We start from the raw sequence: 23,683 nt of genomic DNA on the forward strand, positions 1-23,683 counted from the left end.
CTTCGTTTGCTGCACTGTAAAAACACAAAATACTACCAAGCAATTCAGTTTGTGCCGCAAATATCTCAGTTTGCTGGAAAGGAGCTAAAAGTAACTTCAGCTTCATGTAGGAGAAGAGATTGTTTCACCTCAATAATTCCTTTATATCGATAAAACGTTTTAGTTCCACTCACGTTATTTCACTTGGGAAAAATGTTTTATTATAAGTGTAATAATCTGCCAGAGGAAGTGGAACTTTTAATCAATATGAATGAATATTTTATTCAAAACAAGCTCCTATTTCTGTTGTTTTGTCTCATTTGCTTGGTTGTATTTTGTGTTTTTACAGTGTTCAGTCTCCCTTCTTCCAGCTGACTGTGACGGTTAACGACTTCCTGCTGCAAACTGTTTGGTCTGCCTTTGACCTCTGACCTCTGCTAGGCCATGTCCCAGCCTGTCGGCCATTTTCTGCCTCCACAACTTTCTCTTCAACATTTCTTCCCATCGCTGCAGAAACGCCCGGCCTGCAGCTGCTGCACGGCAGCATGCACTGCAACCGGAGAGTGTGTGTGTGTGTGTGTTCTGTGTGTGGGGGTGTGTGTGTGTGTTCTGTGTGTGTGTGTGTGTGTGTTCTGTGTGTGTGTGTGTGTGTGTTCTGTGTGTGGGGGTGTGTGTGTGTGGGGGGGTGTGTTCTGTGTGTGGGGGTGTGTGTGTGTGGGGGGGTGTGTTCTGTGTGTGTGTGTGTGTGTGTGTGTGTGTGTGTGTGTGTGTGTTCTGTGTGTGTGTGGGTTCTGTCTCCTCAGCTCTGCCTTCAGTTTCTCTGTTGCTGTGAATCTTTGAGTCTCTGAACAGGAAAGAATCAGGAACTGAACCACAAACTGAGTGAAGCACGGTGGTGGAGGTCTGATGATCTGGGCCTGATCCCCTCTGCTGATCCAGAGTCAGTCTGTCCAAGCTGAAGCTGAGAGCTGCAGCCATGCAGGGACAGGAGGCACTACACTGTAAAACACTAAATCTTGATTTAAGCTTGATTTAAGTAAACATTAAGTAAATATTTATAATACTGGCAGTTTTTTCCACTAATTAAACAGTTTTTCCCATTTTCTGTGAAATAATGTGCCAGTAGAATTTGAGCTTTTTATCAATATTAATGAACTATTTATTGAAAACAACTCTAATACTTTGCTGTTAGTTTTGTCGTATTTTAAGTGAACTGAAACATTTGCTCTAGAAACTAGACCAAAATACTTGGTAAGATTTTGAGTTTTTTCAGTGAATGGATGGATGATGGGCTGTTTGGGGATAAACGTCAGTAAATGTTGTTCTGTTTTAATGATGTGTTTAAATTACATGATGTGAGAAACTGATGAAGTCAGACTGAAATCAGCTGCTTACGGTTTGGTTCTAAAATCTATCGCTGCGTTTCGGTTTTCATGCACAGCTTTTCCATTCTGGACCCTTCTTCCAGTAAAGACAGCGCAGTTTATTTATTTATTTATTTATTCATTTATTTATGCGAAACAAGTCCGTACTGCCTCCATGCATTGCATGGCAGGCGCCTTTTGTTCTACACTCAATAGAAAGTCTCTTTATTTTTCTTTCTTCCGTCACCGTTAACGCGGCTCGTACCGCTGCGTGCCCCCCCACAAATGTGGTATCGAAACGTGCGGCTCGATGCCAAGAAGGGAGCTATTACTTTTAGTGGGATTCGGAGTTACCATGGCAACATAATTCGCGAAAAACGACACCACAAAATCCCATTCAGCGAGGCAACAAAAAAATCCTAAAAATACCCTATTTTTGAGGATTTTCTGTGTCGTCATGAATTCACGTAGAAATGCCATTCAAATGTCATTTTGTAGATACGTCCGTGATCTCTTCTAAAGTGAAGGCGGCACGTCGATACGAATTATGGTTTGTCCACAATTTGTCTCTAAGCGACCCAAAGTTTTAGATTTTTCGTAAAATGAGAGTGTAACTGACACCAACTGCCGCTCCGCTACAGTGAGAGACGGAGTGCCATTTTGACCCCAAATCATTTTTTAACTCGCCCTCACGCCCACAAATATCACCTGATTGGTATCAAACTCGGTCATGACATTGATACGCATGCCTGCTCCGGTAAAATGTTTTCGAAATTTCTCTAGGGCTTACGGTTTTCTGTCACGGTGCTTTAGAGCAAAGTGATGCGACAGGATTTGCTCACGCTCGCTCAAGCTCTCACCCCTCGACTTCCATATACTTCTGAAAAATTTCAGACCTCCACTCACACCATCTTTCCGTCATCGCTGTTATTACTGTGAGTGAGGTAGAGATATGAATCGCGGGACCATCGGAGACGACACATGGCCCTCTCATACGCTTCAAACGGGTTTCCAATACGTATTACGGTTCCCGAACGGGAAGGAGTTGTTCGGACTGCTTTTTTTGTCAAACTGTCTGGCTCAAACAGAGAATTCTGTCTCCCCCTGTGTGTCTCACTCACACCTGGCAGACCATTATTTACCATAGCAACGGAACACAGGAGGCTATTGGCTGCTGGTTAGGACTACAAATACGCATCACTGTAGTTCTATTAACTATGGCGGAAGACTCAGTTGAAACAGAGGAGGACTGAGCTGGCATTTAGAACTACTTGCTGCTATGGGCTGTATTTAACTGATTTAACCCAAACACTGTTACTCATAACATTTGTGTAGCTCTTTAAAATAAAGCTTACTGAAAATTTCAAAATAAATGCCTCAATATTCCTCTCAGGTTAGTGCACCGCTGTAGGCAGTGCAATAATAGCCTGTATTATCTTTTTCTCTCAGGTTAGGGAACTGCCTTGCGATTCACTGTCTTCTATTCTTTTCCCTAAAATAAGCTTTTAGCTATTTTTCTTACTTATTAGCCATGTTTAGGACACTGAATGTAGAAAGTCAATGTAAGACAACATGCTAGTTTTGCCCCACATGCTACTGACAGCATTTAGGCTTACATTAGCATTTTGGCTAATTTTAGCTTATAAACTAATTTTAACATACTGAATGGTGCAAGTCCATGTTAGTCAACATGCTTGTGACTCTCCACATGCTACTTTGTAATTTATTAGCTAAGGTTAGCATTGATGGTAATTTTTAGTAGAGAGCTTCCTGCTTTCCCATCGCTGTAGTGAACTTGGTGTTTACAAAATGGCTCAGCTTCCGCTTCAGCTCCGGTTTACTAGTTGCTGACTTATCAAAATCGCGTTTTTAAAGACGCTCTTTCACGGATAAAAAATAAATAACTAAACATGGAAAAGCTACACCAAGCCTGGATTCACTAACAGACCAGTAAGAACTTTGTGAGGCATTTTAAAGACTGTATCTATGAGCGCTACAAGTGGCTAACAGCTAGCACTGAGCACAAGAACATTTGGATGTTATTTACAAGTAATGGGTGAGTGTTACTTTTCTGTTACATTCTTATACAAACTTTACTGAATATTTTTTCTTCTAATTGTTCACATGTGCTATTTGAGCAGTATGGATTGATGTTGAGCTTCACTGGGGAACATGGAAAAGTTTAGCTAAATTGCTGGCTGTTCAGTTATGTTTTGGTTGGCTGCATTGTTGCTTTACTTGGTGTATTTCTGTTTATTTGCATATTATTGGATGCCTGTGGCTTGGTGTGGTGCATCGTTGCTGCATTGCCCAGCACAACGTGTGTTTAGTTCAGGTTTAGTTGAGTCTGTTGAATCCCTGACTGAAACCCCGCAGCACGGCCCTGTTGGTTCTACTGGAACCAGAACTCCATCATCTGCTCCACCTCCAGCTGCTGTGGTTCTCTGAGTCAAACCAACCTGTTCCCCTCCTGGCCTGTGGGGGCGCTGCACCAAGAACCACTGAAGGAAACCACACAAAAACCTCTGAAGACACTGAGAGCAACTTCCTTCTTCACCAGATGGAAACAAGATGGAGGCGTCAGATTTTAGTGTTGGAGGATTTCTGTTTAGTCTTTGGCTAAAGACCAGGAGCCATTTCTGCTATTAGCGCTAGGCTAACATGTTAGCTTTGGTTGTATTTACCCAGATTGCCATGCTCTGTCGTCCACTTCCTGCTTTTGGAGCGGTCTCCGGTCCGCTTGGCGTTCACATTCAAACTGAACCAGAGTTCACTTCAACCGAACCCAGACTGAGGTTTGGAGGACCAGAGGTCAGAGGTTAATTAGTGTTTACAACTCACCAACCGACCCGGACCTTAAAGGTAGACAGACCGGAGTTGGATTAAAGCGAACCAGAATCGAGTCGAGGCGGACCGAGTTGTTTTTTAGATGTAAGATTCTGATTTTAACAGTTTCTTGTAGGTTTTCTGGATAAATAAAATCCCATCTTCATGAATCTCTTTTCAGTTTTGATTTTCTTTTTTTCCTTTTCCTTCAACATTGATTGTCATTTTAAAAGGTTTGTGTGCAAGTCTTAGACTGACTGTTGGGAATGTTTTTATCTGCTGGCTCAGACTTTCAGTGAGAACAGCGTTTCTTTCTGCGTTGCTTGAATAAGTTTTTACTTCTCAAAAATTTCTCTCAGCTGCAGCAGCGAGTTTTTTCCGAGTCCTTTGGAAAGTAAGTACGGTAAACTTTTGTTCTGGAAACTTGTCTCAGAATTTCTGAAAGCATCTTCTGGCTTTCTCTTCTGCAAACAGACGCACGTTGGAACTTGGCTGTGGCTTCGTCTCCCATGGGAACGGAGCAGAAAGCGGCTCCCAGCCCAGGACCCGACCGTTGCTCAACACGTTGCAACAGGGCCGCCTGTGAGCTCACCAAGAAATACGAGCCTTCAGGATCACGGTTCAAATCTGGAGGAGCAGAAGGAAAAAAATGAAAGTTCAAGTACAAACGGGCTAAAAGGAAACAAAAAGGGGGATACTGGAGAAAATTACTTTTTCTACTCATTGTTCCTCGGTGGACAAAAACTGATTCGGGTCAGCAGCGATTCCAGCTTCAGTTCCTCGATTACAAACCATGGAAGGCAAAGGTCAAAGGGCAAGATGAGATTCATGTCCTCCAAAGTGAACAAACAAGTGTCAACATTTTATTGATCTTTGATCAGAGATCAGCGCTTCCACCAGTGACTTCATGAATGAATCCAGGATTAGAAATGTTCAGGTTTAGTTTTCACATCCTCAGTTCTGCTCTGGATTAGCATGGAAGCTAACTCTTGAATTAATGTTGCCAGAACTTCATCTGGTTTGGGGAACGATGCGAATGCTCAGAAGATAATAATTCAGTATTTTTCAGTCCATTTCTACTTATTATTACGTTATTGCAGCTTTAATGATGTTTTATTACATTTTAAAGCCTCATTTTATTACATTAGTTCATATTGTGGCGTTCCTTCGCCTTTCGATCATGTTTCTATAATCAACAGAAACATTTCCACTAAAAGTCAACAGAAAGGAATTGCAGGAGCTGCGATCAGCACAAACAGCAGCGCCGCTCTGGAGGAGCGACTTCAGGAGGAACCAGATGCTGTCGGTTCACAGCTTCAACTCCTTACAGTCCAAACAAGCAGAGAGAAGTCCAGAGGTCACCGGGGTCATCTGAGCGGATCAGAGTCACTTCGCTCCCCTGGAACAACTCTCAGCTCACCAAACATATGTGCGTGTGTGTGTGTGTGTGTGTGTGTGTGTGTGTGTGTGTGTGTGTGTGTGTGTGTGTCTGTGCAACCATCCATTTAACTGGCCATTCGTTCCAAACAGCGGATGTATCGACATGCCCTTTATTTGTAAAACAAAGCCAGTCTCTGGTTTCTCTTGTAAAAGCTAACCATGCTAACTATGCTAACCATGCTAACTGTGCTAATCATGCTAACACACTGAACCACAGTTATTCACCCAGGCTTTGGGTTCCTGCTCACTTCTCCTGTAAAATTAGTAAAACAAAAGAATAAAAAATGGACTAATTACAACAGACTGAAACCTTCTGGCTGCTCACAGATTTGATTTCACCTGGAAGGTAAAACTTCAGAAATACTTTGAATTATTCCAACTCTGGACTCATTTTAAAGGAAATGGTGGTTCAAACAAAATCTTCCACTTTATCAAATTAAAGTCTTGGATTACGGTTTGCTAAGGCCGTAAAACGGTTTGAGCTACTAACAGACGTATAAAAGGATCAAAGCTAAAGAGGTGATAATTTTCTGGATTTCATGACGATGCCACATTGTTTGATGTTAATCTAAAACCTTCAGCCTGACTGGTTTCATCTGGCAGATTGAGAAACGCAAACCAGATCTTATCAGGCGAAAGCAGCTAAAGTTTGAGAGCAATTCAGAGTGAAAATGATTCTGAGCCGCTGAAACCCCCAACATCATGCAACAATTTTAATTAGAATTCATTATTATAGAAAAACACATTTCAGTATATTTATTTACCTCACATTTTATGCAAACTGTTTTCAAGCCTTTTTCTGTTGATATCAAACCAATAACAACATTTTACTTTACTTAAAATTATATTATTGTTATTTATTAAGGTACTGCATCTTTAGCTTAAGACTGTGCACTGTAAAACATTTGAGTCTAGCTGTGGTTGAGGCTATGGCTAGCTAGCTGCTAATAAATCATTGCTAGCTAGCTAGTTTCTCATTGGTAAGTGTAAATTATCACCAGCTGGTGACAGGCGCCATCGGCTCACTTCTGGTGCATTGTGGGTAAAAAGATCAGCACAAAACCATAAAATATGTGATTTTCTGGAGTTTCGTTTAGAAGCTGGAGAAAGGACCCAAACACTGCAAAATACAAAAAAATCACATTAATATTTTTACTTAAGTACTTAATTTTAAAAGTATGTAAAGTAAAAGCAGCTGCTAAATGTTTTCCTTAATGTCTAAGACTGAATGTTTCGATATTAATGAACAGATCATTGATGTTTTTATAGTGTGGCAGTTCAGTTGGAAATGTGATTCTGTGCATCAGGAACCATCTGCAGAGTAAAATGAATCAAAATAAGAAAGAGGAAACGTTATTTTAGCTACAGGAAACTTTTCAGAATAAAAGATATCTGCATGAAAAAAGACGCAGCTATCCGAGGAAGAGGAGCTGCTCGATTCCAATTCGCTCGGCATCAACCCCACAATAAAAAATAGTTTATTCAACTTAACAGCGGGTCAATTGTGAACAATAATTCAATTTCCAAAACCTCAACCTGTTTTGAGCTGCATGGAGTTGATTTTTGAACCAGATAATTTGATGATGCGTAGGGGATAGCGCGACCCTGTTTGGAGGCCTTGAGTCCGTCGTGGGTTCGAGTCCCGGACCCGACGATATTTGCCGCATGTCTTCCCCCCTTTCCTGTCAGCCTACTTTCATATAAGGGACACTAGAGCCCACAAAAGACCCCCTGGAGGGGAGAAAAAAAACAAAATTTGATTAAGTCATGGATTATTTTCAAACTAACAAATCAAAGAAATGCAATGTGACGTAAAAGTTACGAAATGCACAAAAACATTGTAGAAATGTAGTGGAGTGAAAGTCAAAGGCAGCCAGAATTACATCTAGTCAACATGAACAATGTTCTTTGGTTCAGTAACAAACTGGTGAACTTGAATCACCTTCAGATGTTTTACAGTGCATGAGGAAGAGCCTCAACGCGTCGATCTCTTTAAATGGGAAACGAACGGCGAGGAGCTTCTTCTGCGCCAGAATCAGAGGAAGTTGGTGAAACTGCCGATCAATAACCAATAATCAAGGAGCTGGATTTCAGTCGTTGCATTCAGCTGGGATGTTCCGGCATCCGGTTACTGTTGGCCGGATATAATCCCATTCCCCGTCAGTCCTGATCCCCACACACACCCACACACACACACAGAACCAACACGGATGTCCTTAACGGGTAAAAACAGGAAGTTGTTCACGTCCCACTGCAAATTCCTAATCTCTCTCTCACACACACTCCCACACACACACACACACGCACACACACACACACACGCCCCCACACACACAGGGAGGGCCGGCTGGCATTGAGCTGTCAGGAATGAAAGCCATTCCTTCTGTGTGACTCAGCTCTGACTTTCTATAGGCTGAGGAATGCAGTGGGCAGAAGAGGAGCGCTCTGATTGGCTGGAATGAAACTGTGGGTCGGTTTGAATTGGAAGACGTTCAAGCTGCTGTGAAATGTAATATCAGAATGACTAAGAGGTTGCTTCCCTTTTTCCTCATTATAAAAACGGGACTTACAGGAATCTGGGAAAACAATGTCCCTGTGGCTTCGTCATTCCGCCAGAGAAAACTGACGACTCGCTGAGTCATGTTGGCAGCAGTCGATCTGACCACAAAGGAAGGAAGAGACTCCAAAGGGTCCAAAGCAAGAAAACTGCAGCAAAAAACAGCCACTTGTGCTAACCCAAGGGATTACAGAGGAGGAAGCATAACTTTACCTGAAAGGGAAAAAAATAGGCAAAACATGAAATGAGATGATTAAAGTTGGTCCATCATGTTTCATACAACCGGTTACGATGGATCTGTGGTCTAATCAAACATGGTCATTACATTTTTGATCTAAAATCATTCTGCCTGTTGAGCTGGTTCAGAGTCGCTTTAAATCCAAGAAACTGCTGCTGGCCACGCCTCCAACCGCTGCTGGCCACGCCTCCAACCGCTGCTGGCCACGCCTCCGACCACTGCTGGCCACGCCTCCGACCGCTGCCGGCCACGCCTACGACCGCTACTGGCCACGCCTCCGATCGCTGCTGGCCACGCCCCAGTCGCTACTGACCACGCCTCCGACCGCTGCTGGCCACGCCTCCGACCGCTGCTGGCCACGCCTCCGACCGCTGTTGGTCACGCCTCCGACCGCTGCTGGCCACGCCCCCAGTCGCTGCTGGCCACGCCCCCAACTCAACATTTACACTCTCACCTGAAAGGGGCAGCAAGCGGATTCATAATTATATGACAGTGCATCTTTGAAAAGCATCAGTGGAGCATCCTGCACAACCAACCAAAATGCAGCAAGTGGTTTCTGGATGATGAGTCAACAAAACTCTTTCAGCAGCCATTGTACAGCAAGAAAACCAGCTGACCAGATGTTGGAGATCAGCTGGGGTTTCTAGGCAACGGGTGGAGCTCTGATTGGGTTGCTAGGCAACGGGTGGAGCTCGGCTTTTAGATTCAAGAACGAGGTATCTGAACACATCCTGAATTTTCTTTTCACTTAATATTTTTGAATATTTAAAAGATTTTTCCTTTTTCCTTCTATTTTGGTTTAATTGGGTTTGATGTTTAGACTTTGAAAAGCTTCTGAAACTAAAACAGTTTTGTCTGAACTGACTGAAGTCCAATTATTGATCAGTTGGGTAAAACTGAACGTTGAACGGTTCTGACCTGCATCACTGCTACGCTGCCGCGCTGCGCGGCCGACCAGGAAACGGAAAGCAGAAGGAAAACATTCAAAGCATTTCTGTCAAACTGAACCTGAAACCAGATGATGTCATGAAACCAGGAGGAAATATTTGAATAATTCCCTCATGGATCAATGGTTTTCAGAATCAATTTGAACTTAAAATGATTTTCCCCAGAATCTTTGATTCAGAAAGAACAGCAGAGAGACATGAATGATTCATTTTTCCATCCAGTTCAGTTTTCATTTTATTCAACTGGGAAGTTTGAAGCAGAGAAACCAGCAGGACGAAACAGACGATCTGAAAACGGCTGGCTCTGAGCAACGGGAGGCGGAGCGGCCGAAACCAGGAACTCAGACCAGATGATTTCTAGAAACTCAGGAATGAAGGGAGAGGAAAAAACGAGACGTGAAGTCATAAAACCAAAAACATCAGAACTAAAACAGAATTCAAGATTCAACAAACCAAACATGACGAGTCAAGAGAACCAGCGATAATAATCAATAACTCAACGATAATAATCAATAACTCAACGATAATAATTAATAACTCAACGATAATAATCAATAACTCAACAATAATAATCAGTAACTCAACATGAGCCAAAAACACAAACGGATCAATATTCTGATAAATCACTGAATGGCTGTTGGACCAAGATCCTGGTTCTGGTTCTGTTCTGGTTTTAGTTCTGGTTCTGGTTCTGGTTCTGGTTCTTCTTGGACCTGATTCTCTGCAGAAACACTCAATCTTTCCAAGTTTTTTAGTTTTTTTCTGTGAATATTTTTAATTTGAAATAAAACTAAAGTAATTTGTAATTAATTATTCAGCTGGAAATAAATTATTTTATAATTATTGAGTATTTATAAAAAATATTAATTTGTTGCACTTAAAACATGAAAATTGCTAAAACTTATTTAGTTTCACTGAGAAATTTGCACCAGAAACTAAAAAAATATTTGTTAATATTTTGTGTTTTTGCTAAAACAAATTTATTCCGTTTCTTTGATTATTTATTAAATTTTTCCTTCATTTTGCCTCCATCATTTAAAATTTCTTTAACTTTGTTTCTGAAATGAAAACAAAGCCGACAGAATAATTAATCAGTTTAAAGTTTTATTATTAATGTTGATTTGTCTCATTCTGCAGCAGATATTCAAATATATTCATATCTGAATGAATCTGTGGCGTCAGGAAGATTTATCCTCTGGAAAAACCAAAACAACCAAACGATGAAACTCGACGAAACGTCGATGTAAAAATTAACGACACAAAATAATAATCTGAATTTATTCACTCCTTAAATTCCAATTGGATCCGTTTGGGTCGGTTTGAACAGGAATGAAGGATTTTAGAAAAGAAAACTGGAGCTCATTTCTGGTTAAAATTTAAATTATGAATATTTGCTGTGATGGTTTCTCTGCATCGACCTAAAGTGGTTCTGATCGTTCTGATCATTCTGATTGTTCTGATTGTTCTGATCTTGTTCTGATTGTTCTGATTGTTCTGATCGTTCTGATTGTTCTGATCTTGTTCTGATCATGTTCTGATCTTGTTCTGATCTTGTTCTGATTGTTCTGATCTTGTTCTGATTGTTCTGATCTTGTTCTGATCTTGTTCTGATTGTTCTGATAGTTCTGATCATGTTCTGATCTTGTTCTGATCGTTCTGATTGTTTCGCCTGTTTCCTGTTTGCGGAGGAAGCTGCACCGTTCTTCAGGAACAGCCTGTCCTCCAGCAGAACCCGCACATCCTGCCGACTCGCTGCCTTGTTTACCAGATTTTGTTTTTAGGAGACGACAGGAAACGTGTTTCAGCTAAATATTGATCACTTATTAAATCAATCAACTCATTGATTAGACATCGATTCCTGAATATTACAAAGAAATGAAGTGAAAAAGCAACTAAAATGTTTAGCAGAAGAACTTTAATAGACCAGAGGAGAGTCTGTCTGCTTGGGGGAAAACTTGGAGGAAGGACGATCTCAGGTGTTTTCACTCTGGTTTCCTGCAGAAGTCAGAAAGGACGTCAGTCTCTGATCAGGAGAAGCTTCAGTCAGTTGATGCCGACCCAATAAAATTCATCTCCTGCAAATAAATAAAACTCAACCTTTGTTTTTAGTTTCCACATAAAAACAACAAAAACCAAATAAATGCTGCTGCTTTTCACTTGCTGCCCTGAAACCTCCTGCTGCAGTTTGCTGCAGTTTGCTGCAGTTTGCTCCAACCTGCTGCAGTTTGCTGCAGCCTGCTGCAGTTTGCTGCAGTTTGCTCCAACCTGCTGCAGTTTGCTCCAACCTGCTGCAGTTTGCTGCAGCCTGCTGCAGTTTGCTGCAGTTTGCTCCAGCCTGCTGCAGTTTGCTCCAGCCTGCTGCAGTTTGCTGCAGTTTGCTGATTAATCTGATTTAATTTGTCAGATTTTGCTGTTTTTGATAGATAAATTCGTTTCTCACCTCGTCTCTTCCTGTCAAACGTCAACAAACCTTTTTGTGCTGCAGAGCCTCTGCGAGTGTTTTGAGCCTCACAGGAAGTTGTAGTAACCATGGAAACCGAGCTGAGCTTCACCTGTTTTTTTCCGGTGGTCTGCGGTCTCATACGCCGTGACTTCCTGCTGACAAAGGCGCCGCCTGCTTCCAGGAAAAACATCGAAGATTAAAGGAAAGACGAGTCGATCAGATTCCATCGTCACATCGGCTGGGATTTCTGCACGACTTTAAAGTTTCCTTCATGTCATAGAAGATAAAATCATTGAAAAACATTTTCATATGTTTAAAGTCCACACTGCGTTTCAGTTGAACCAGAAAAATTCAAACATTAACAAAGATTTTAACTTTTGCTGCTGAATTTAGGTCACGTCTGCAAAACTGGATCTCATTTTAACATTTGGTGAAAAACATGAAAGATTGTTTAGAGCTGCAGAGACAGGAAACAGTTTCCACTTCCTTCAGATTAAAGGCCTGCGGTTTAACTTCACAGCACATCAGCTGGCTCAGGGTGCACTTACTTATCACAGCGTTAATAAAACAGATTTTATTAACATCAGATTAAATGCTGGGAAGTTTTTATGTTGATGGCAGGAAAGATCTGCTGCAGCCGTCTGTGTTTCAGCACATCCAAAGAAGCCTCTGACTGGAAATATTTTCTTTATTCTCTTTGGTTTGTCTAAAAGCTGCATTGTTTAGAAACCTGCAAATAAGCTATGAGAATAAAATTGCATAAATGTATGACTTTATTGTCATGATATTTATTCTTTATTCGGTTATGAAGAACCGCCTCCCTGCTGTTTGTCTAAGAATGGAGTCCAGAAATATGAAGGTACAGAGAAAATATTCCTAAGATTTACAACCTGCATTAACTGGTAATTAATCTCCATCTTGGTCTTTTATTTGTTCCTAAATCATCCATAAACCTTTTATTGTGAAAGGTAGAGACACGCCTTAACCACAGAGCCTAGATAAATACACAAACACACACTCGCTCTGTGTGTGCTGTTAGATAACACCTAGGGAAGAAAATGTGCCCAACACCCACACTCTGTTTCCCATGGGACGCTCGGTGTGTGTGCGTGTGTGTGTGTGTGTGTGTGTGTGCGTGTGCGTGCGTGTGCGTGCGTGTGTGTGTGTGTGTGTGTGAAGGTGAAAGCAGCTGCATGAACACAGGTAGGATTCTTTCAAAGTGCGGAACCGCCCTTTTTTAACCACCGATTAAAAGTTACAACATCTAAAAGCATCAACCTTTCACACACTTTCCCAATCCGAGTCAGACCGAGTTCTGGTTCTGAGGCTCCAACATGTTAACATCCAACTTCATGTGTTTCCGGGTCGATCTTCCTCATGCAGCAGAGTTACATTTGGAGTCCCTCAGGGCTCAGAACTTGGCCCAGTTTCTATAAACGTCCTCCGTTACGCTGATGATACTCAGTTTTATTTGTCTATAAATCCAGATGAACTGAACTAGAGTTTGGACCTGGATGACTTTCTGGAGACCAGGCTGGTCTCTGGTGCTTCTCTGACACGTCCTCTGCACTGTTGCCAAAATGACTAAACATTCGTCCCAGCGACACGTAGAGAAACTAATCTGGAATATTAAACTAATCTGGAATATTAAACATCTTTACTATGAGAAAGTCCAACCATTTCAGGATGAGCTGATGATAAATAAATAAAGACGCACCAAAAGCGTTTTCCTTCAAATCAACGTTTTCTAAAGATTCTCTGATGTTTCCGTCTGCAGGTTTCAGATCTGCTCTGAAAACATTCGTTTACTATTCGCGTCTTTTTGTGAATAATTTCAGCTTGAACATTTTTCCCTGAATGGACTTTAGGTTCTGACAGCAGGATGAAGTCCTGGACCGAAGACCAGAACCAACCGGATCCCAAACGATTCCAGGACCTGACTTCTTCTCTCGGTTCTGGACAAACTTTCACGTTTCGTCCAAAGGTTTCTTTAGGAACAAACTGAGGCGATAAAATCTGAATGTTGATGTTGAAGTTTTGGTTCTGATAGAACCGGGTCTACTGGACCATCAGGAGGAAAACAAACTAAATTCACTTTTCGGGTTTTTAGAATTTCACATCAAAAATGGATTTTTGTTCATAACGAATCAACTTTTTGACATAAAAGCTCGAAGATGTTTTTGAGTCTTAACTTGTGAACCAAAAGACTTTATTATTCACATAAATATCATTTTGAGCTGCATGTTGCTGCAGAGCCGCTGACAGGCAGCAACATGAACGCTTCACCAACGCTCCGCTAATCTCCTGGGGCTTTCATCAGAGGAACCGCTTCGTTTCACCTGGAGCAGCGTCAGCAACGAAACTGAAACTAACCAGTCGGCCATGTTTCAGCACGGTGGGCTTTCAGGGTCAAAGGTCATTCACTCACGAAGGTGACCGGCAGCCTGGAGACAACCGGGACGTTTAGATGTTCCTCAGCTTCAAGAATTCACCCAAACACTTCACATTTAAACTTCCGGAGCCGACCGGCCGACCGTTGGAGATTTTTCACAATCTATCCAGTCCTGGAAAGTCCTTGGGCAGCGAGGAAGTGAAGTAACAGACCAATCAGAACCAGAACCAGAACGAGCTTAGCTGCTGGTTGATGAGCTGAGACAACAAAAACATGGCTGCCATCGTTATGGGAACGAATCAGCAGAAAGACTCGTTCACCTCCATCAGCTCTGAATGGAGGCTGTAGCGCACACACACACACACACACACACACCCACACACGCACACACACACGCACCCACACACACACGCACACACACATTTTCCCGTTTAGCAGCAGTTTAACTTTGTTCTTTGTTCCTGCATCAAACATTATGCTGCAATATTTCTAAATTAATGTTAAGTTATTACATTGTTTGGTTTGTCACAAGATGCAAAGAAACAGAGTGCTTTAAAAATGTAAATAAAACTGAGGATTTAGCAGAAACAGAATCAGTCGATTCAGTCAGGAGAAGCAAAACCAGAATATTCAAACATGAATGATTAAAACCATGACATGAAACAAACATAAATCCTTTAAACAGAAACTCAAACCACATCCTGAACCCACAGCAAGAATTAAAATAAAAATAAAAATATCCAAAAATACTGAATTTATACATTTCCTCCTACCATTGAGCTTTGGTCAGCTGTTAAATTAAATACTGATGAATCTGAGCATCTCTCCTGGTCGAACCTGAGGATCAGCTTTTAGCCGCGCCGCTAATCTGCAAACTGGAGTTCCTCTGCTCTGCTGATGGCGCTCCCTGAAAAATCAACGTGAGGAAAAAACTCACCGACGTCAGAAATCTTCCACACCAGAAGTTTTCCTGCCGTTAGAAAAACAGCCTGACTGGCGTTTTTCCAAAGTAAGAACTAACTAGCCTCACGTCGAATGAGAACCGAAATTACTGAAGAGCTACCAAAACATTAACACTGCTAATACTGCTAACAGCACCAGTACTGCTAACAGTGTTAGCAGTACTGGTGCTGCTAACACTGCTAACAGTGCTAATAACGTTAACACTTCAAACATGGCCAATACCACTAACAATGCTAACACAGCTAACAGCTCCATTACTGCTAACACTGCTAACACTTAGAGCTGAAATGATTGTTATCGAAATAATTAACTAATTTAGTAAGAATATACTTACTAAATATATAGTACTTAGTAATACTATACTTTCTTAATCCCAGAGGGAGATTTCAGTCCAACTCGGAGTCAAAAAGACGATTGAAACCCAAATGGAACAAAAACCTGACAATGTGAGTTTTGCATAATTGACCCCCTCTAAGAAGAAAACCTGCCTGTTTTCCAGGACCTGGAAAATCCCTGGAAAATTTCCCAACAACAGCAAAGTAACAGCAACCGTTGCAGAGATTTCTCAACTCCGTTTTTGTTGCCACAGCAGGAACATTCCTCAGGGTTGCTCAAGACGGACCGGTATTCAAATTGACTGACGCAGCAGCGCAGTATTTGGTTTTTATTTGCACGTGAGCAGAAGGCAGCGTTCCTGCTGCTTATCTGCCTGCAGCGGGCTTTGTTTATGCTCCTGCATCCACAGGGCCGTTGTCCGCCTGCATGCTGCCGACACGCAGCAACCGACGCCACACGGCGACGGTTAGAGCTCGGCTCCAACTGGCTGCATTGGCACAGAAACTATTTATTGTTTATTATCCACAGCTAATTGTTTAGTCGTGTCGTTTCCTCAGGCAGAAATGAAACTTTCCCACTTTAACTCTCTCCTTTCTACTTCGCCTTCCTGGTGATTTATTCTGTAAAAATATTTTCAAAAAGAATAAAAGTTTGTCATTGGGACAAAGAAACTTCATCCAAACTCACTGCAAAGCACAAAATCCAAATATTTCTGGTTTTGTTTCTGTTGTAAATATTTTATTTCACTCCAAATTTAGAAGAAACTTTTTATCATGATGTAGGAGCTTAATTCAGGTCAACAATTCTTTAATATGGATGTAGAAAAGCTCCGTTTTTCTGGACGGCGTGTGAAACATCTGGGTCTCACATTGAGTTCAGGGAAGCTAAAATCATAAATATTATAGAAATTATTCTCCTCTGATTTTCCCAAACAAACGTTTTACTTTCCTCTAACGTAGAAAGTTCTCCTGGTCCAGATCTTCTGCTCCGTCTCTGACCTCCAGGCCGCAGGTTCTGGTTCTGGTTCTGATGGAGGTTTCCTTCTGTTAAAAATCAGTTTTTAATTTCACACATTGCTACCAATAGTTTGATAAACATACAAGCTAACCAAACACATCGGTTGTCGTCGGTTGCTGGTTGTCATCGGTTGCTGGTAAATATCGGTTGCTGGTTGTCATCAGTTGCTGGTAAATATCGGTTGCTGGTTTATTTTGGTTGCTGGTTGTCATCAGTTGCTGGTAAATATCGGTTGCTGGTTTAGTTTGGTTGCTGGTTGTCATTGGTTGCTGGTTGATCGGCAGCTCAACGGTTGATCAATGTGACTTTATTTCCTTTGAATTCAATATTTTTGCCAAAGTGGTGGAAATGTTGCTGTCACTGTTTGACGTGTTGCGTTGCTCTGTTAAAGTTGCGTTGCTCTGCTAACTGATCTATCACAACGTTTGTTTTTTTAAGTGTTTGTTGGCTCTAGTTGCCTTTATTTGAAAGTAGTTTGACAGGAAACAGGGTAATGAGGGGGGAAGACATGCAGCAAATGTCGCCAGGCTGGGACTCGAACCTGTGACCACCGGCACCAGACTAAGGCCTCAATACGTGGGTCGTATTGAGGCGTTGCCCCTGCGCCACCACAGCAACCCCGGCAACCCCGGCAACCCCAACAACGTTTGGTTTTACAGGGGAGTGAAAACTTTCCGCAGGTTTCAGCTTCTTGCTCAGAAACCAAGAGTTTGTCCTCAGAGCCGATCAGCAGAGAAAAACTGAAAGTTGAATCATTTCTGAATGACGGATTGAAACTTTGCTTCGGTTGAACTGAGGTTCTGCTTTACAGGAATGAGTCAGTGCACTGCAAAACCACAAACTCTTACTATGTTCACTTGTAACGGCATAAATGGCAAATGACATAAGCTGCCAAAGGAACCAGTGTTTTAATCAATATCGATGAATTATTGATCTAAAACCAGATGCTACATCTTGCTGAGTTAGTTTTGTCTTTTTTGAAGTGAACTGAGATATTTGCTCTAGAAGACAAAAACCCTTTGTAGGATTTAGTGTTTTTGCAATGCAGATGCATCAATCACAAAGTTTTATCTCAATATTTTGCAGTAATATTTTATTCAAACATTTCCAGCAGAGGAGATCTGGACAAAAACCAAGGAGTTTATGGTGACAAATCAAAATTCTTACTAAATGATAAATGATGTAATAAATGCCCACCCTATTTGCAACATTTGATTATTATTATATATCATTTGCATTTTAACATTGTTGCAAAGCTCAAATTATTTAACTGTTATCAGTTATATTGCAGCTATGAACATAAAACCTTTACAGGCTCTGATCTTTGAATAGAAAACCCAGAAAGCGACGAGGTAAATTTCCACCTTCAGATCAGAAAAACACGAAAGCTGTCCTGTTACCATCCAGGGGGAAAATCGTCAGCCTCCAGAAAACCTCCAGAAAACCCCAGGTGAACCATGAAGGAGATGCAGATGAGGCTGTGGGCGTTTAGCAGAACTGAGCCGCTGTTTCGTTTCCACGCCCAGCATCGGAGCCACAGACACACAAACGGCTGAAAATGTGACGAAGTGGCAGCTAAAAAAAGATCCAGTAAATCCTGAAGTTACTGAACACAAACAGCCTGCGTTCCCCCACAGGGGATCCACGTTTATGGTTCTTAAAGTGTCGAGATCATATCTAAAACAGAATGAACAATAACAACAGTAATAATAATAATCTGTACAAAAGGAATATCAGAGCAAGAGAGTCGGCTGGTTCATTATTTAAAACAATATATCAAATGAACTAGTTGCTCCAAATGCCAGTTTTTATCAATTATTCTTTTTTAAGTATAATTTCATTTATAACCTTAAAATGAATCTTCAAGAAGTTGACCAAGTTATTGTGGCTAAAGTCTGAACACACAGTGATGCATGGTGGTGGCAGCATCATACTGTGTGGATGGATGTAAACATACATCCTGAGCTACAGGGAAGGTTTAGAAGAAATGTGTTAGAATGGCCTAGTCAAAGTGTGCAGAGATGGGAACGCTGATATCCATGGAGGCTCTCACTCCATTCTGACTGAATTTTTCATTTTCCTTAAATACAGAACCTGATGGTCCGGTCGACCCGGTTCTACTTGAACCAGAACATCTTCTCCACCTCCAGCTGCTGTGGTTCTCGGAGTCAAACCAGCCTGTTCCCCTCCTGGCCTGTGGGGGCGCTGCACCAAGAACCACTGAAGGAAACGACACAAAAACCCATGAAAACACTGAGAGCGGTTTTAGCGGTTGGAGGATTTCTCTTTAGTCTTTGGCTAAAGACCAGGAGCCATTTCTGCTGCTAGCGCTAGGCTAGCACGTTAGCTTCGGTTGTATTTACCCAGAATGCCCTGAGCTGTAGTCCACTTCCTGCTTTATACGTTATGTTCATTAATCCACCTTTATTTGTTGTGTTTTCTATTATTGGAGGAGAATGTCACCGGTTGGTTTTGAGTGGAAAATCAAATGAAATCATGAAATGAAGCAGAAAGCAGGAGGGGAATTACCTGCACCCTAGTTTTTCAGTTTCTCAGAATGAAACTACCAAACGTTACGACTCGTTTTTAATCATCGGGGATGCCAACGGTGTGTCAGACCTCAGAGTCTGAAATCTCTGAGGCTCAAACAAGCGAGTCTCACGCTGTGCAAGTCATCCTGGCGCTGAAGCTCCACATAAATCATTAAACTGCTCAGGATGCAGAGAGCAGCTGATAAACGTCTCTGAGGTGAAAAATATCTGCAGTTGTTGAGCTTTGAGTCTGGGGGTGTTTCCAGGCCGCCGAGGCGTTTGGGAGGAAACAGAGAGTGAGTCAGGTGCAGACCCCGCTCACCAGCAGCCCACTGCTCGAGACTTTCCAACGGAAGCAGATTTAAAACACAGCGTAAAAACAAAGAAACGAGAATAATCCATCTAAAGTGGACTTAAGGAGTTCATTTAGCTTTTTGTTCAGCTGTTAATCCTCCAAAGTTCATTTAAAGCTTCATCTGCTTCCAGTTTTTAAACACAAAGAGCCTTCAGAAAGCAAAGCAGCTTTAAGCTGCATTAAAAACACAAATCCTTCAGTTTCTCTGACAATAACGACGAGAGTTCGTTACTAATTAGATTATATTTCCCAAGCATGTAAACTATTAAACTTGTTATTGTGTTTTTATAATTATCTTCCAGTTTCTGCAGGCAGTTGCATGTTGCCATGTTTGGATTAGTTGACTCAAAATGACATCATTTGCAGTTTTATTCTTGAAAACGTTGAAGGAAATTTTGACCAGACTTCGTCTCTCTGCTACTTTGTCCTACTGCTCTCCAGTAATTGCTCAAAACCGGTCTCTGTGTTGCCATTTTTGTTTCTGATTTCAACCACAACTCACTAAACTAATAGTGAGTTTAACCGCTTTAATCTCAATTGCTCTACACTTTAGTAAACTGTAACATTTAAAATATGGTGGGACTCAACTGAAATGTGAGTTTGAAAGTCTTATATAAGAAACATTTTCAATTTAAAACCCTTTTTATACTGCTAAATTACTGATCATAAAGGTATTAGAGTTTTAATAAGATATTTATAGTTTTAATAAGATATTCATAGTTTTTAATGAGATATTTATAGTTTTAATAAGATATTTATAATTTTTAATTAGATATTTATAGTTTTAATAAGATATTTATAGTTTTTAATGAGATATTTATAGTTTTAATAAGATATTTATAGTTTTTAATTAGATATTTATAGTTTTAATAAGATATTTATAGTTTTTAATGAGATATTTATAGTTTTAATAAGATATTTAAAAGGCTTATAATTATTAATATTAAGATAAGTATCACAAATCTGTGCAGCCAGCTGAATTGTGGAGCGCTGCGCTGCGCTGCGACAGCAAACACAGGGCCGTAACGCAGAACCTGGAGGCTCGGGCAGGGGGAAGGGGGCCTAAAATCCTATTTATAGGTTTCCAGACAATAGAAACACAGAAACAAACTCAAATTACTAAAGTTTTTTTGTACTGTTGTAACTAGCAAACAATCTCCCCTTCAGTTCAACATTACCAGTGGAGACACATTGTTGATGTTACTTTATAAAATAACTTAGTTAAGTTTTGGCAAAGATCAATGTGATTTTCACAGGAGGCGAAGCGTCGTTGTTAGCAGCTGCTGAAAGTAACTAAAAATGTTACTTTTAATGTATCTTAGTTACTTTCCTTATCAAGTAATCTAAGTTACTTTTTCAAGGAGTAATGAGTAATCTGATTAAAGTTACTTTTCAAAGTAACTATGCCATCACTGCCTATAGCATCTGCCCATGTGCACCAATCAGGAGTGTGAATTATAACCTGTTAAATGACCGACAGGAAAACTGGTCAAATATGGAAAATATTCAAAACACGACCTCTGGGCTGAACAGTTAAACTAGCATCAGATCTAGAAACAAATTCCTGAAGCCTGAAGATTCATTCAGTCACTCTGTCTGAATGAACGGGTGAACAGTTCTCTATTTGCTCCTGAGCTTCCTGAACATTTCCAGCATATTTCTACTTCCTCCCTGACTTCCTGTGACGTTCGTCTGAACGGAATATTGTTGATCAAAAAAGTGTCTTTTAAGACGATCCATCGTTTTTATCCCTGCAAGTTTTTCCTTCAACGATACAAAAGAGAAACTGACGCGAACTGTTCATTCTGCCAACTCTATGAAGAAAATCTCTGTCATTTATTCTGCTATTATCAATCTAATTTTATTAGTCGCCAAATATCATGTACATAAATCTAAATTCTCAAATCAGAAACCTCGTTTTTCAGCCTTTACAGAGGAATTCAAACAACACATCAAATTTCTCCAGTATTCAAAAAATAGAAAAGCCATTAAGACAATGGATATGTGCTCTCACTTTAACATCTTTCTGGTTCTGGTTCAGAACCAGAACCAAACGAGGAGAAGCAGCATTCAGCTTCTATGCACCACAAATCTGGAACAAACTTCCAGAAAACTGTAAAACAGCTGAAACACTGACTTCCTTTAAATCCAGACTAAAACCCACCAGGTTAGAGTTGAATTTGAAACGTAATCAATAATCAATTTAATGAAGGAACTCGACTTAATGTCATGTTTTGATTGTTGATCTATGTTGCATGACTTTGTGTTTTTATGATGTACAGCTCTTTGAAATGCCTTGCTGCTGAAATGTGCTGTACAAATCAAATTTGATTGATTGATTGATTGATTGATTGATTGATTGATTGATTGATTGATTGATTGATTGATTGATTGATTGATTGATTGATTGATTGATTGATTGATTGATTGATTGATTGATTGATAACATTGCTGTCCGATGAAATCTGGTCATTTAGGACAAGATGAGTGAAACAGTGTTTCATGTTAGCTTTGGGTCCTAATACTTTGCTAATACTTTGCTAATACTTTGCTAGTACTTTGCTAATACTTTGCTAATACTTTGCTAATACTTTGCTAGTACTTTGCTAATACTTTGCTAATATGAAATCAAAGTCACTTTTTGTCCTGCCCTTTAATCCTCATCAGCACGAATGAAATATGGATTCATTTATTGCTTTATTTGCAATATTTTTTTCAGTGCATCAGTACTAAGCTTCACAGTCTTTTTAAAAAGATGAATTTGGTTTGCAAGATAAACAATCATAATACTTAAATACTGATGCCATTATTCAGGGATCATTTACAATCAAACTTCTGACTTCTGTGGGTTTTTTTCTGGCGTTTCTTTTGAATTATTTGGCTACTTTTTTCTCAGTCGCTTTGTTCTTCTGTCCCCATTTCTACTTTTGTTTTCTGTCTTTTCCTTCCTGCATCTTGTTCTACCAACGAGATGCAGTGAAAGTGTAGAACTGAATCTTGTCCAGTCTCTTGCCTTTGATCATAATTACCGTTTGTGGTTCTTTGAGTCACTTTTGACTCGTCGGCCGCTGAGTCACACATTGGGACGACTTCCCGTTCTCGTTTCTTTCATTTGAACTTTTTCTTTGGTGCGTTCTCAGAACAGAAGTGAAATTCTCAAAACTACTTCTCCACTGTTCCAGTCCTTGTGCCTCTTGGTCTCTTGCCGTTCCTCTGAGCAAGTTGCAAACGCTTTGGAGCAACCTGAGTGAAGCTCCACTTTCGTCAAATCAAACCAAATTGGTGTCAAACATTTAGATGAATTTTTCTCAGCATGAAGATGGAAATGGTAATGCAACATAACTCCTACAGTTTTACTTAGTAAGATGTTGTGTTTTTGAAGTGCACAACTTTAGAATAATTTCACAGGATTTGATCCCAAATATTTCTACTTGTCCTAAAACATTTCTTATTTGAGACTTTTTGTTCCCTCTTATTTTCCAGCAGCTCCTGTTGACCCCGCCCTCCTCCGCGCCCCATTGGCTGACAGCTTAGCCTCCAAACAGACCAGTGAATCCCATTGGCTGCCGAGAAAACAGATGAATTCTCCCCCTGCTGTCTTCTCACCTGCAGCGTGTGTGTGTGCGCACACACACACACACGCACACGCACACACGCATGTTTGCGCAGTTATCTTTCCATTGACTTCCATTCATTTCTACAGCCTAAACCTTTACCCTACCCATTACATACCCAACCCTATCCAAAACTCAATTCACACCTTAGTCCTAAATCTGACCTCTGACCCAAAAACAGCGTTTCCCCTTTGGGGACCAGGCTTCGGTCCCCACAAGGAGCAGTGGGTCCCCACAACGTAGTATATGTCAGGAAAACGGTCCCCACAAGGTATTAGAAACAAACGCGCCAATGCGGGGGTTTCCTGGAAGAGCACCTGTCTTCCTGGCCGTGCGAAGCCAACAGGTGGTCTGACTGACAGGCCACCTGGGCTAGCATGACTCTTTGTTCATGCTAGCTGCTAACTATTCCCATTTGTCCACTTCAACAATGCAAAATGCTCAGAAAATGAAATAAAAATAAAACTATTACTGCTGGTATTTATGGTATTGTTGTCCCATTATTTCATATTTCTGCCTTCTACACATTTAGCCTTTTTTGTCACTTTATGGTTGAAAGCAAATCAATCTTTGGTTCCTGTAGTTTTCTCTTTAATGCAGAGCCAGGCAGGAGGAAGTTTCTCTGATTGGCTGATTTATACATTTATTTCTTCCATGTTACTGATATTTATAGTAATTGTT

General features: G+C 40.8%; 1 long non-coding RNA gene across 2 annotated transcripts in view; it reads left to right on the forward strand.

Annotated features, from left to right (window-relative positions):
• LOC111612349 overlaps window positions 1-23,167 on the forward strand; it is a 28,927-nt gene extending 5,760 nt beyond the window's left edge. The window contains exon 3 of one of the 2 annotated variants that reach the window (XR_002754573.1): window positions 22,872-23,167. This is a non-coding gene — a long non-coding RNA (uncharacterized LOC111612349). Of the gene's footprint in view, window positions 1-4,643; window positions 5,602-22,871 lie in introns of those variants that run through there. The other variant, XR_002754572.1, reaches the window with a different exon arrangement.
• Window positions 23,168-23,683: the final 516 nt, after the last annotated feature.

Source organism: Xiphophorus maculatus, chromosome 20 (genome assembly GCF_002775205.1).
Source record: "Xiphophorus maculatus strain JP 163 A chromosome 20, X_maculatus-5.0-male, whole genome shotgun sequence".
Taxonomy (NCBI): domain Eukaryota; kingdom Metazoa; phylum Chordata; class Actinopteri; order Cyprinodontiformes; family Poeciliidae; genus Xiphophorus; species Xiphophorus maculatus.